The sequence below is a fragment of the Gorilla gorilla genome, chromosome 2 (genome assembly GCF_029281585.2).
Source record: "Gorilla gorilla gorilla isolate KB3781 chromosome 2, NHGRI_mGorGor1-v2.1_pri, whole genome shotgun sequence".
Lineage (NCBI taxonomy): Eukaryota > Metazoa > Chordata > Mammalia > Primates > Hominidae > Gorilla > Gorilla gorilla.
In genome coordinates, this window is record NC_086017.1 from 65,019,052 (window position 1) to 65,032,343 (window position 13,292).

Genomic DNA, 13,292 nt, shown 5'->3' on the forward strand with positions numbered 1-13,292 from the left:
ATGGGACCAAGGTCATACAGCCAGGGAGTAGCAGAACCAGGATTTGAGCCTAAGCTGCCTAGCTCTAGACTCTGTACTCTTAGTTTTTGCCTTACACTGTCTCTATTCTGTGTTCAACCATTTTGCCCAGGCCAATGATCACATTTCCCTACTTTCTGTTGTTCTCAAGTTTAGACTTAGAATTTAACTTGGGAGCAAGTGGGTTTTGTGGTCTGTTTAATTAAAATTCTAGAACACAGAGTTCTCAGCAGAGGTCTTGCTCTGGAAAGCATCCTGGGGGCTGAACCTTATGCAAGGCATGGGAACACTTGCAACAAATTTTTCCCTGTACTGGCTGGCCTTTAGGAATGGGGCTCCTGGAGAGGAACTTGATTGGCCTCACTGCTCCTCTTGCCACATGTGGGGTGGCCAGATTCCATTATTTTGCAGCACAGGTGAGGATGAGGAAGTGTGCATGTGTGTGTATGTCTTGTGTTGTGTTTGGAGGATTGTCCATAATGGAAGTGCATAAACATCAATCAAGGCTTCCTTTTCTTTTTGGGTGTTCAAAGTGTGGAGGTGATATATCCTGTTTTAAATTGTGAATGGTATTTTCAAATACTTTAAAACAACGCTTATTATCAAAGGGCAGAAGAGATGTGCTTAAAGGTAATAACACCTTATTGGCTTAGAGGCACCTTGCTGGCTTTAAAATGCTTTCTTGGCCTGGAGTGTAAATGTTATTGGCTTTGAACTCACTCCCAAATTATACAAAGCTTTTGTCCCTCTCTTGACTGCCAAATGTTTGAGCCTCACTTCAGCAGTGTCTTGCTGAGAGGCCACACTGCCATAGACCCTCAGACAGCTGTAAAATCTGACAGCCTGAGTGAGGGAATCCAAATCTGTTTCTTACTGAGTAGCCAAGATGTCTGGGTAACTCCACAGCCAGCTGTAGATCACTTTTACGGACAGCAAGGGATGTGTCATCTCAGTAGCATCTGCACAAAGTATCTTCTTGAATGATTCAAGGCTGAGGAAGGGCCAGGTGTGGCTGTACATTTTTGTAAAACCCCTCACATGTGAACAAAGTCCACTGCTCAGCACATCCTGCGCTTTTCCAGCATCTCTTAGATAGTGAATTTGGTACCTCTTGATCTTTGAAATTCAGGAATCAACTTAAAAGGTAACTTTCTGGTGCTAAAGCACATCTCTCTCCTTCTAATGCCGAATTCACTTCATTATCCAAGCCCTTTGGTCTCTGACTTACAGTAAATAATTATCCACAGCTGTTGCAAGTTGGTTTATCCTCCAATAAAGGTCAGGATGACTGACTAGACATCAGAGGAAAAACTTCTAAAATTTGGTGTTTAGACTAACTTACATCTATGTTTATCTCTTTTGTGTTTGTTGTAACTAAATAGGCAAGTGCGGTTTGTGGTTAAAGCATGACCAGGCAACCTGGATGTCATGGTTTTCTCTCTAGTTCTTTAATTTTGATGCATGTGGAATTCTCTCCTCCTTTGATGCCTCAATTTCCCCAGCTGTCACACATAGATCAGCATTCAAGGGTTCCTCTCATAGACTTCCTCAGGGGTGATGGGGAGAGTAATGGGGATCTGCTTGTCCATACTCTAAAAAACCAAATACTAGAAACCAATTCTCTTTATAAGACCCAGGGAAGGCCAATCCACCTCCATTGCTTGACAGACTTCACCTAAAGCTGAAATAGTCACAAACTAAAGTTTGCTGGACCATACAATGAAGCTGCAAGTACTCCCCAGGGGAGTTTACCTTCAACACCAGGAGGCCAAAGAAACAAAAAGGCCCCATGTCCCAGCAGGAAATGGGACACACTGGTGCATTTCCATTCACCAGGAGAACTAGAAGGAGAGGGAAAGCTTCTGCCACGCACATTTCCAGATGGGATTTGTGGGCTTGGCTCATGGTGGGGCCCACACAAGCTCTCCAGCTGTGTCCTGGGATCTCTAGGAAGAGGCCTAACAGCAGGATGAGGCAGGAGACGTACTTCCAGGGATAAAAATTTATTAGGATAAAACCTAATGCAAACACAATTTTCTCTGGAAACACCAACAAGAGGAGCAAAAGAATAAGCAAAGACGATTCCAAAGAAAATGAAAGCGATTGCGATTAATGGTTGGGGAGGAAGGGAGGAAACTATAGGCCAAGAACAAAGAACAAGAAACCTCTGAAGCTTGCTACAAAGGGAGCTCTTGACCCCCTAGTTGAAGTCATTATTATTTCATGCCTACTAGGGCTGCCAAACGGGCCTCTCTGAACTTGAGCTCTGCTTTTTTGAATAATACACTCCCATCATCATGTTGATTAGAGTACAGACTAGGAGCATGGTATAAGGTAGAACCTTTTGGGATCAGACAGACCTGGAGCTGTATGAATTATTTAACCTCACTGTGCCACAATTTCCTTGTCTGTACAATGGGGATATGATACTACCTGCCTCAAATGCAATCATGCTTGTGAGATACTTAACACACTTATCCCTCAATAAACGATATTATTACTTCTCTTAGCACTATACTTCTTTCACACCACTTCCCTGCTTAAAACCCTTTCATGACTCCTCATAGCCCATGGCATGCATAAAGGGTGAGCAATTTTTTACAGTCAATGGCTCCACCTTGCTTTCTGGACCAGAGCTGTGCAATAGAACTCTCCACAACAATGGAAATGTTTTCTATCTGTGCTTTCCACTCTGGCAGCTATCAAGTCCAGGTAGCTATAAAAAGCAGATAATATAATTGACGAACAGATATTTCAATTGTATTGAATTTTAATTCATTGAAATTTAAATAGCCACGTGTGGTAAGTGGCTGTTATATTGGACAGCATAAGTCTTAGACTTTTATATCTGCTTCAGAAAGCCTCCACTCTAGCCAAATGGAGTTTTTCACTTCTTGTTTTTTTGCCTCTGAGTCTTCATGCCTGCAGAGCGCTGCATATGGCTGAGTGGTTTGTACACTGGAAAAAAAAAAAAAAGAAAGAAAAAAAGAGTGGTGAGGGTGGCCCAGAGAGCCAGAAAGTGGAAGCTGAAATTAAGCCAGCTCTTGCAGGAAGGACAAGGCATTTTTTTTTCTAATTCACCCACCCAGAAGGGAACCTTGCTCTAAGGTGCCTTTAGGTTGGCAGTGTGCCACTGCACCACTCCTCCTTCTTATCCCCTCTCTGGATGAAGCCAGCTTGCCTTTTGGGACTAGCCCAAACTCCTGCTTGCTTACAAAGCTTCTCCTTCCTCTGACCTTCCAGAACTTTCTTTCCTCTGTGAGACGTGGCAGAGGCCAGTAGTTAAGAGTTCAGTATGTGAAGCCACGTGCCTAGCTGGAATCCCAGCTCTCTCACTTACTTGGTGTGTAACCTTGGACATCTTTCATCTCTCTAAGCCTCAGTGCTCTCAACTATAAAATGGGAATGACAACAATAGTGTTTCTCTCATAGAAAGGAACTAAAGAGTTCTAATAAGTAAATGAAAATATGGTTAGGTTCATAGCATGGTGTCTGGCACAAAGTGAGCATGGATTGCATGTTTATATACTCATTCTTTCTTTCAATAAATATTTACTGAGCATCTACCATATGCCAGATGCTTTGTCAAGCTCTGGAGATCCAATAGTGACTAAACATGGATAAGATCCCTCTCTATCTGGAGGTGTATCTTAAATGATGATTCAAACTGCAGAGCTGCAGCTGGGACAAGTCCAAAGGAAAGATCCTTAGTGCTATGAGAGCCTGTTGTAGGTTTTATCTGACACAAGGAGGTCAAAGAAGGCTTTGCTGAGGATGGCATGTTTGAAGTGAGAATGGAAGGAAGATAAATAGGTGTTGACTAATTGAAGAGAAGCAAAAAGGGTGTTTCAGACAGAGGGAACAGCATATGAAAAGGCCTTTGCTTGGTGGGGCTGGAAATTTCCCAAAAGGAAAGCAACAGAAAGAATTGGACGGGGCATGGCATAAGACCAGGGTGCAGCAGTTGGAGGAACGCCCCAGGCAGAATCTTGTAGGCACGCAAGAAAGAGCAGAGGAATGACATGGTCTGCGTTGCTTCTCCACAAAATCTCTCTAGTTTCAGTGTGAAGAATCAATCAGACAGTAGACAGGGTGGAAGCAGATGTGGAAGTCACTGCAGCTCTCCAGGCAAAAGATGATGGTGGAGGAAGAGACCAAAAAAATAAGTCTGGATTTGAAAGTAATATGTTCCTCTCAGCCAAGAATTAATGACATGCTATTTTTGATGGCTAACACAGTTTTGTATTTCTATTTATTCAAGTCTCTTATCACCATCTGAAATGCCCTGCCCTGGTGCCCCAAGTAGAGAATAAGATCACTGTAGGCAAGGGTTGTTTTCATGTTTCTTTGTAAAACTTGCATAAGCAAAGCAGACCATGCTGTTCCTCTTCTCTTTCTTCCGTGCCTACACCCTGCTTATAGTAACTGCAAAAGGAATAATTGCTAACCCATTTTCTAAATTTCATGAACCAGTGAGAAGGACGATAGTATGAATGGATGAAGACATGACAGATTGTGGAGTACATAATAATGGAAACCTCTTTTTCTCTTTGTTGCCAGGGAAACCAGGGCAAAAACTAATAAGGGGAAAGAAAAAGACTCACAGCATCACTAGAAAAGGAGGAAAACTTCTTTTCCAGGTGGGCAAATCTTACCTGAAGGAGGTGAGCAAAGCAAGCCTAACAGTACTCACCTCCCGGGGTGTGTATACATACAATGAAAGACAGGATCTAACACTAATCTTCATGCATGTATTCTACATGCAAAAGTTGCTATTATTGTTGATAGAAACAACACAAAATAACTAACTGAGCTCTTTCTTCCTTATTCTCTTCTCAACTTCAGACTTTCACCTTAGCTTTTTGTTTTCAGGAGAAAGCAACAAAAATTCCAACATAAGGTAACCAGAAGGAAATTGCTCTGTCAAACAACAAGAGTGAAATCTGGTCCAGCATCCTGGTCTTCTCCAGGAATGTCCAGGAGCTCAACTATGTCATCAAGAATAAGATTGTTTTCTGCTCTCTGTTTTGCACAGGACTAGGTTCAAATCCAAAATGGTTCCCCTCAAGGTCATAAGGTAAATGGGGCAGCCCAGGCAGGATCTTGGCATGGAAGGGAAAAGCCCTAGAGCAGGAATAGGGTGACATCCCTTGTCTTTCCCCAGAGAAAAAAAAAATGAAAAACTTCTTCCCATGCCATGGACTTAAAACTCATCCCCTTCAATCTGATTGGGCCAACAGAGGTCACATTGCATCTTCCCAGACCAATCATAGTCTCCATGAAAAAATGCCATGTTCTGATTAGCTTAGACTAAGAGTTACCACTGGGATTGAGGATACAGAGGTTTCCTGAACAAAATTGGGTGCATTCAGAAGTAGAAAAGGTAATCAAGTATGCCCTTATAGTAGTGAGCTACTTTCTAGAAAAATGAGATGCCTTATAACTCACCCAAGTTCCACTTCCTTCATCCATCCATTCACTCACTCACTCAGGGAATATTTATTGGGTGCTGATTCTGTGCCAGGGACCAGGCAAGCTTATTCAGGCACCTCAAGAATTTTTCAAATACCTCTGCACATATTTTTCATTCACTGGCCACATATGGAGGCAAGTAGCCATATAAATAGACAGATGTACTCATGTGGCACATTTTCAAAAATCCATGCTCCTAACACTCAGTTCTCACATTCAGATCTTCATGAATCTGGATTCCACTGGGACCAGGTCACGATATCATTTTGGGCCATTGTCAAGGAGGATTTACGATGGTTGTTTGCATGACCCAACCATATGCTGTGGCTGGGGAAATACTCTGGTTAGCCTGCTTTGACGTATGTATTGATGACAAAGAAAGTTACACCACACCACAGGAAAAAAACAACATGAAAACACTCCCAAAACTGTCCGTAAGCTCCCTGTAGAAATAATGACCTTCCTGGTAAAATCAAGAGATGATTAAAAGTAATTAATGGATACTTCTCAAAAAAGACATAACAATCAGAGGATCTGGAAGCCAGCTGTTGTAACATTTCTTGAGAACAAGGTGCATTTTATTGGCTTCATGAAATGCATGCCTTCGGCCCCACAGCAGAAGGCCAGGAAACGCAGATCTGACCCAGGGATAATGCCAGTTTTCTGTTCTTATATCCTTTCAGCACAGAGCTCAAGTCTTAGAAAACAAGGGGCAATTTTCTGAACTGACTTGATGTTTTCTTGTGTGTGACCTGACAAATGTGAGTGCCTTACTTGATGATCTGAGGGAAGAGGCCCCTTATCTTCACAGATAGAGCAATCACTCAATTCTAGAATGAAGCCAGGGAAAGAAGGAAGACAACAATCCATTGAGCCTTGGTTTCCTCGTCTGTAAAGTAGAATACTACTATCTATACTGCACAGGTAGATATGAAGATTAAATAAAATACTGAACATACAGAATACTAGCAAGGGCAGGGAGTGGGGAGAGGGGTTGATCACAAAGCAGCAGCTTGAGGGAAGTTTTTTGAGTGATGAAACTATTCTCTATTGTGGTAATGGGGGTGGTTATATAGCTGCATGCATTTTCAGAGATCATAGATGTCTACATTGAAAAGAGTGAATTTTAATTTATACAAGTGAAAAAGTAAATAAGATGCCCTAACACGTACTTTTAAATTAATAAATCCCTAATGGGAAGCTAAGTGTTCATAATTTTTAAAAAATTACAGTGCCTAGCTTCAAAGATATAATAGTTTTGGGGGACAGATGTATAAAATGTCAGCTTTCTCACCATTTCCGTGAAAGGTCTCTTCATATACACTCAGCCCTCTTGACTGCAGACTTGTCTTGCTCCTGCTCCCAGGCTGTACAGATTTGCCTTGTCCCCTCCTCACATGCTGTTCCCATTGCCTGGCACAATTGTCTCTGCTATCCCCTTCATTTGGTTAGTCCTGACTTGCTTCTTATATCTCAGTTTAGCCACTTCCTCTTGGAAGCCTTCCTGGAGACCTCCTCCCCAGGCTCAGGTTCCTGCCTCTCTTCTGTGCTCCTCAGCACCTCCCACCTGGGACTCTGCTTACCTGCCTGGCATCTCCATAGATTGTGAGGTGGTGAGGGTGAGGAGCTAAAGTCTTGTTTGCTGTTGTATCCCAGCATCCAGGACAGTGCAGGGGCCATATGAGGGAGTAGAGAAATGTCTATTAGGTGGATGGATGTGTGGGCAGGTGAATGAAGGCTGGAGAGGTTATAAGTGAGGAACAGATAAGGCCCGCTTTGAGATCTCAACTTAATCAGGATTCTTTACCTTGACAAGGAACAGGAGCCGACTTGAACAAGCTTAAGCAAAATAGAAGATTTACTGACGGGATATTGAAAGAGTTCTGGAACTCATCATCAATGTGTTACATAAGAACCTGGAACCATAAACTAGATCGCCACTGGAAACCCAAGTGAATTGTGAATTGTTTTCTCCATCTCTAATTTTCATTTTTTCCCCTGCAGATCACCTTCATCATTCTCTCTGTCCCAATTTTGTTCTCTCTTTCCCACGTGTACATTTTGGAAAAAGATCACCCAACAAATAGTTGTCTTCTCTTCCGTGAAGGAAAATAGCCCAGACTACCTGGCTGTTTGTAAACTCCAATGCCCAAATCCTGGAAGGCAGAATTTGATTGCTTCACTTTGGGTTGGGTCTCTGCCTGCCCATCAGTCAACTCTGGTCAGGGTATGGGGTCCCACAGCACACACATGGCTGCCACAGTTAACCCACATCTTAGAGAAGTAGTGTTGTTTTGGGGTTGAGCAGACACTCTAATTAGTGATCACTGCTTTCACACACAAACTCATTAAGGTAATCCCCCTCAGGGTCATCTGGGGGTGCCCATGCCCTTGAATGTGGGCAAGACCTGTAATTTTTTTTTCTTTTTTGAGATGGAGTCTTGCTCTATTGCCCAGGCTGGAGTGCAGTGGCACAATCTCAGTTCACTGCAACCTCTGCCTCCCTGGTTCAAGCAATTCCCCTGCCTCAGCCTCCCAAGTAGCTGGGATTACAGGTGCATGCCACCACGCCCGGATTTTTTTTTTGTATTTCTAGTATAGATGGGGTTTTACCTTGTTGGCCAGACTGGTCTCGAACTCCTGAACTCAGGCAATCTGCCCGCCTTGGCCTCCCAAAATGCTGGGATTACAGGCATGAGCCACTGTGCCCAGCTCTGTGATTTTCTTTTAATCAAAAGAGCATGAAAAAGGGGACAAAATGTATGTGATTACATGTGTATGATTATATAATATAAGATTGTAGCACCAGTCTTGCTGGGGTCTCTCCCCAGCTTGCTTGCTTTGATGTGCCATGTGATCATGTTGGAAGACCCATGGCAAGGAACTGAGGGTGGCATCTGGTCAACAGCCATAAAAAATGGAAGTTCTCAGTTCTACAGCTTCAAGAAACTAAATTCTCTCAACAACCTCAATTAGTTAGAAAACAGATTCTTCCCCAGTCAAGACTCAGATGAGACCATAGCCCCAGCCAACTCCTTGATTGCAGTTTTATGAGACTCTAGGCAGAGGACCCAGTTAAGTAGTTTCTGGACTTCTGACTTACAGAAATTGTGAGATAATAAATGTGTGCTGCTTTGAGTGGCTAAGTTTGTGGTAATACTGTTACACAGCAATAGAAAACTAATAAAATTCCACAATACTTTTCAACTAAAAATACTCTGAGAAGATTCACAGGTTCTCAGTAAAACCTATATGGCAACTTCTGAATCAAGGTCACACTGTTCTTGGTAGTCAAAGGAAAGTATGGTAGCTATACCCAACAGTAAGTTGAAGGGGTGTCCGAAGCCCTAGGCAGGGAGTCTCCACTTATACAGTTTAGGAGAGTTAGCTTTGATCCTCCAGCTGCTGCCAGGATGCTAATATATTCTGTCGAGAAACTTGCTCTCAGGAGATCTAGAGGTGAGCTCATCTGGGGGCTTTAAGGTATCATATTTAAAGTGTTGACCTCAGGAATTCAAAAGAGTAGTGAGCCCAGAGGCAGCAAGTGAGTGGCTCAGAGAGGAATGTGAGAAGAGGAGGTGAGGAAGGGCAAGCAGACATCTAGAACTGTGTCTACAGTGTAGCTTTGCTCTACCTGAACTAATTATGCCCCTAAAGATAATGAACTTTGGTGCTGCTAAGTTGGGTGCAGGGTAATGGGTCCTCATCTCTCATCCTCAACTTTAGTTACCATAGGTGGCTAGTACACCAGTCATGAAAGACACCTGGCTTCTCCTTCATGGGTAGGGAGCTTTGGCAATGCTGGAAACATCCACACCATTGTTCCAGACTTTACTGATAAAAGTTGCCTGTGATGTTGGTCAAAAATCCAGATTTCTGGACATTTCATCTAGAATTTCTGCTTCAGTATTGCTAGGTTGATCCCAGGAATCAGTTTTTTCACCATCAGGGAAGTTTGGGAAACTGCTGTACATTAGTGTTTGTAGAATCTGTCCCCTGTGATTGTAATAGTTCTTGCCAATGTTAGAGAGGCCACGGCATGGTGGTCTAAGATTGGAAAGTGATTCATAACTGCATACTCTGCACTGAAGACTCTGAGACTAGAAAAAGAACCCACTGATGCCCAAGCAATCATGTGGCTGGGCTCTCCAAGACTGGAACAACCTTGAAATCTTATTTGCTTTAGGGTCATGAGCAAGGACAGGCAGAACTTGACAGTCTCTCTCAAACAAATGGGCCAGCAAGGTTCCTGGCAAACAGGTGTTCCATACCCCATAAAACCACCCACATGGTTGTTTGGTCTCCAAGGAGCATGACTTGCACAAATACAATCAGTGAGCCAAAAGTAATAATAGAGGAATAGAGTTCTTTTACTCCTGTATTTTGACAACAAGAAAGAAAATGTAGATCCTTGTAATACTTACTTCAATCTTATTGTCTTATACCTTCCCTAAACCCTGAAGTTACACTGGAACCACCCCAGCCCCCAACACATACACTCACACACACAGCACGCATTCACAAAACACACACATGCATGTATACCCAACATACACACCCTACATGCACACATTTGCATGCCCTTGCTGTGTTCTGAAGATGGCACTTTGCTTTCCCCCCTCCTTTTTCACTTGATGTTTTATTGTGGAGATTGACCTAGTTTTTCCCTCCCTCTATGTCAGATTCAGTCATCCTGCCGATGGTGGCTAAGAGATAGAAATGGAGGCGGTACCCATAGGATTCTCTCTACTAGGCTAGGGGAAAAGATGAGCCTGGGAATACTCCTCAATCCATTTATCCTATTGCATGAGTATTATTACAGGCAGGTGAGAAATCTGCCTGCTTAAAGACAGAATTTTCTGATCCCTTGGAGAAAAGAAAAGTAAAACTGTTCTTCTTCTTTCCATTAGACTGTGAGCTCCACAGTAGGTGGCCCTGGGCCCTGTGATCTGCACCTCACTAGGACTTAAACCTTGCCTCATACTTAGCACAAAATCTCCTAGAAGGAGTTATTTATTGGGTAGTTACTATGTACAGCTAAGTAATTTATATGTATTAATTAAATTTTGCTTCAATCCATATCATTGCAGAGTATAAGTTCTAACATAATACTAAGAGCACTCTTAAATAGTTACCTAGTTCTTACAAGCACTGTTCTGAGTTAACAAATATTACCTCATTTGATCCTCACAGAAACACCATGAGGCAGATCCCATTATTATCCCTGATTTACAGTGGGACAAGCCCAGAGAGGCTCTGTTGCTTGGCACGTTTGCAGCCTGTAAGTGATGGGAGCTTGCGGGGATCCAATCCAGCTCACAGTCCCTGGCCTCAGCTAATGTTAGCCTGTCTCTCATGGTGTTGTGTGTCAGAACACATTCCTTGGATCTAGACATTTTGACCTGACATTTGACTCTGCATTTCTAGCTATATGAGCTGAGGCCACTTACTTAACTCATTCAAACCTTAGTTTCCTCAACTTGGCCGGGTGTGGTGGCTCACGCCTGTAATCCCAGCACTCTGAGAGGCCAAGGCAAGTGGATTGCTTGAGGTCAGGAGTTCAAGACCTGCCTGGCCAACATGGTGAAACCCCATCTCTCGACTAAAATACAAAAATTAGCTGGGTGTGGTGGCACGTGCCTGAAGTCTCAGCTACTTGGGAGGCTGAGGCACAAGAATAGCTTGAACCCGGGAGGTGGAGGTTGCAGTGAGCCTAGATTGTGCCACTGCACTCCAACCTGGGTGACAGAGCAAGACTCCATCTCAAAAACAAAACAAAACAAAAAACAAACAAAAAAACACCAAACCTTTGTTTCTTCAACTGGACAAGAAGCTAATTGTGATTCTAAATTCAAAAGTTGCTGTGATGACTAAGTTAATACATCTTTCTAGAATAATCCCTGGCATGAATTAAATCTTCATGAATATAGCTATTACTATTATCACCTTTTTGCAGATGAGAAAACAGGACCAGAGAGGTTAGTTCACTTGCCCAAGGTCACACAGCTCATCAGTGGTAGATATAAAGTGGAAATCCAGGTTGGTCTGTCTTTTCTCCTGTGGACGAGAGGCAGTCTAACACACATTGTCACTATATTTTTCTTGAGCTCCAGACTGTGAAAGCACAGTAAATTTTTTTTCATAGTTCATTTCTTGTAAGCAACTACCACTCCTGGGTAGATCTAGCTCCCAAGGACACTGGACAGTCAAGGAAGTATATTTCCAAATCTGCAAATCATCAACAGAATTAAATCTAAATGTCACATTACATCCTGTCTGATATTTGGTCTTCCCTAAACAGACATAAAACTAAAATCTTTTTGGACTGCTTTGCCATTTTCCAAAGCATTTCCCAGACTCTTTCTTCTATCCTGCCTTCAAAGTCCTGCATTAGCCCCTCTCCCTCAAGGGCAGCTTGGCATGGGCTATGGTTCAACACATGTGGTCTTCAGTCTACTTTTGCGAGACGGGTTTCCTCAGGCATTCTCTGCAACATATGAAGCTCCAGAGGGCTGAAACTCAAGTGCAGGAAGCCAAGGCTCTGAGGGGCACGTGCAGCTCATGAAGTAGGTGGCTGACGCGAGCAAAGGTATGTCCACCCTGCCTCACAAACTCCAGACTGCACAACTAGGAACTGGAAGGAGATAAACTGAGCCCAAATGAAAGGAGCCCTTTATTGAATTTAGTGGAGTAAATTAATCTAATCTTACCTCCCCTAAAAGTGAGATGGATTAAATTCTCAATTGCTTCAAATTAATCTCTAAATTGCTTCAAGAACATATTTTACAAATAAGAAATTCATGGTGCATTACACAGAAAGCAAGAGATGTTAAAAAAATCAAACTGACATTTTTGTATATCTTTGATTTTTTTGTTGATGTCTGTCTTAATCTGCTGCTATAACAGAATACATGAGACTGGGTAATTTATAAAGAAAATAAATGTACTCGGCTCATGGTTCTGGAGGCTGAGAAGTCCAAGATCAAGGGGCCTTATCTGATGAGGGCCTTCTTGCTGTGTCATCCCATGGCAGATGGGCAAAGAGAGGGTGAGAGAGAAGGGGCCAAACTCATCCTTTGATCAGGAGCTTACTCCCACAATAATTAACCCACTCCCATGAAAATGACAATTTATTCACAAAGGCAGAGCCCTCATGACCTAATCACCTCTTAGTGGTCTCACCTCTCAGCACTGTTACATTAGGGATTAAATTTCCAACACATGAATTTTGGGGGACACATTCAAACCATAGTAATATCAGAAAAAATGGCCATAGTTTCCAACAAAGTTATCTGACATTATTTTGGTAAAAGTTTTCTGGCTCAGAGAATTGTTTTTTCCATTGAGTAAAATTTCAGTGACACTCTATTTGCATAAAATTATTCATAAATACCATCTGTTTATCAATTAAAATGAAAAATACTGTTGTTACTAGACTAGAGTATTTGATTTTGATAAGACATGTAATGTATACACTGTCTAGAGGCTAGGAATATATCTATGTGATTTCTGCACTCAGAAATCAGGGCCATAATAAAGAAGATCACCTTGGCAAGCTCCACAGTATGGTTTTTATTAGTATTTCCTATGTCTGTGGTATAGAAGGAAAATACACCTATGCCTACAAATCGAATCGCATTGACCTAAAATATTGCTTGCTTATTAAAAAGTCCAAATTAAAACAAAACAAATTGAATTTACAGACAATTTTCTCAGTCACAGATCGATTCTGCCTTATTTTTCTTAGTTGATGTGTGTTTTAACAAACCATTTAAAATTCCTAACACTATTAAGATGTCTTT

At 42.2% G+C, this 13,292-nt stretch overlaps 1 long non-coding RNA gene across 1 annotated transcript in view; it reads right to left on the reverse strand.

Annotated features, from left to right (window-relative positions):
* LOC129532723 (uncharacterized) overlaps nt 1-13,292 on the reverse strand; it is a 309,267-nt gene that overhangs the window by 20,443 nt on the left and 275,532 nt on the right. The gene's annotated exons all lie outside the window — the stretch shown is intronic.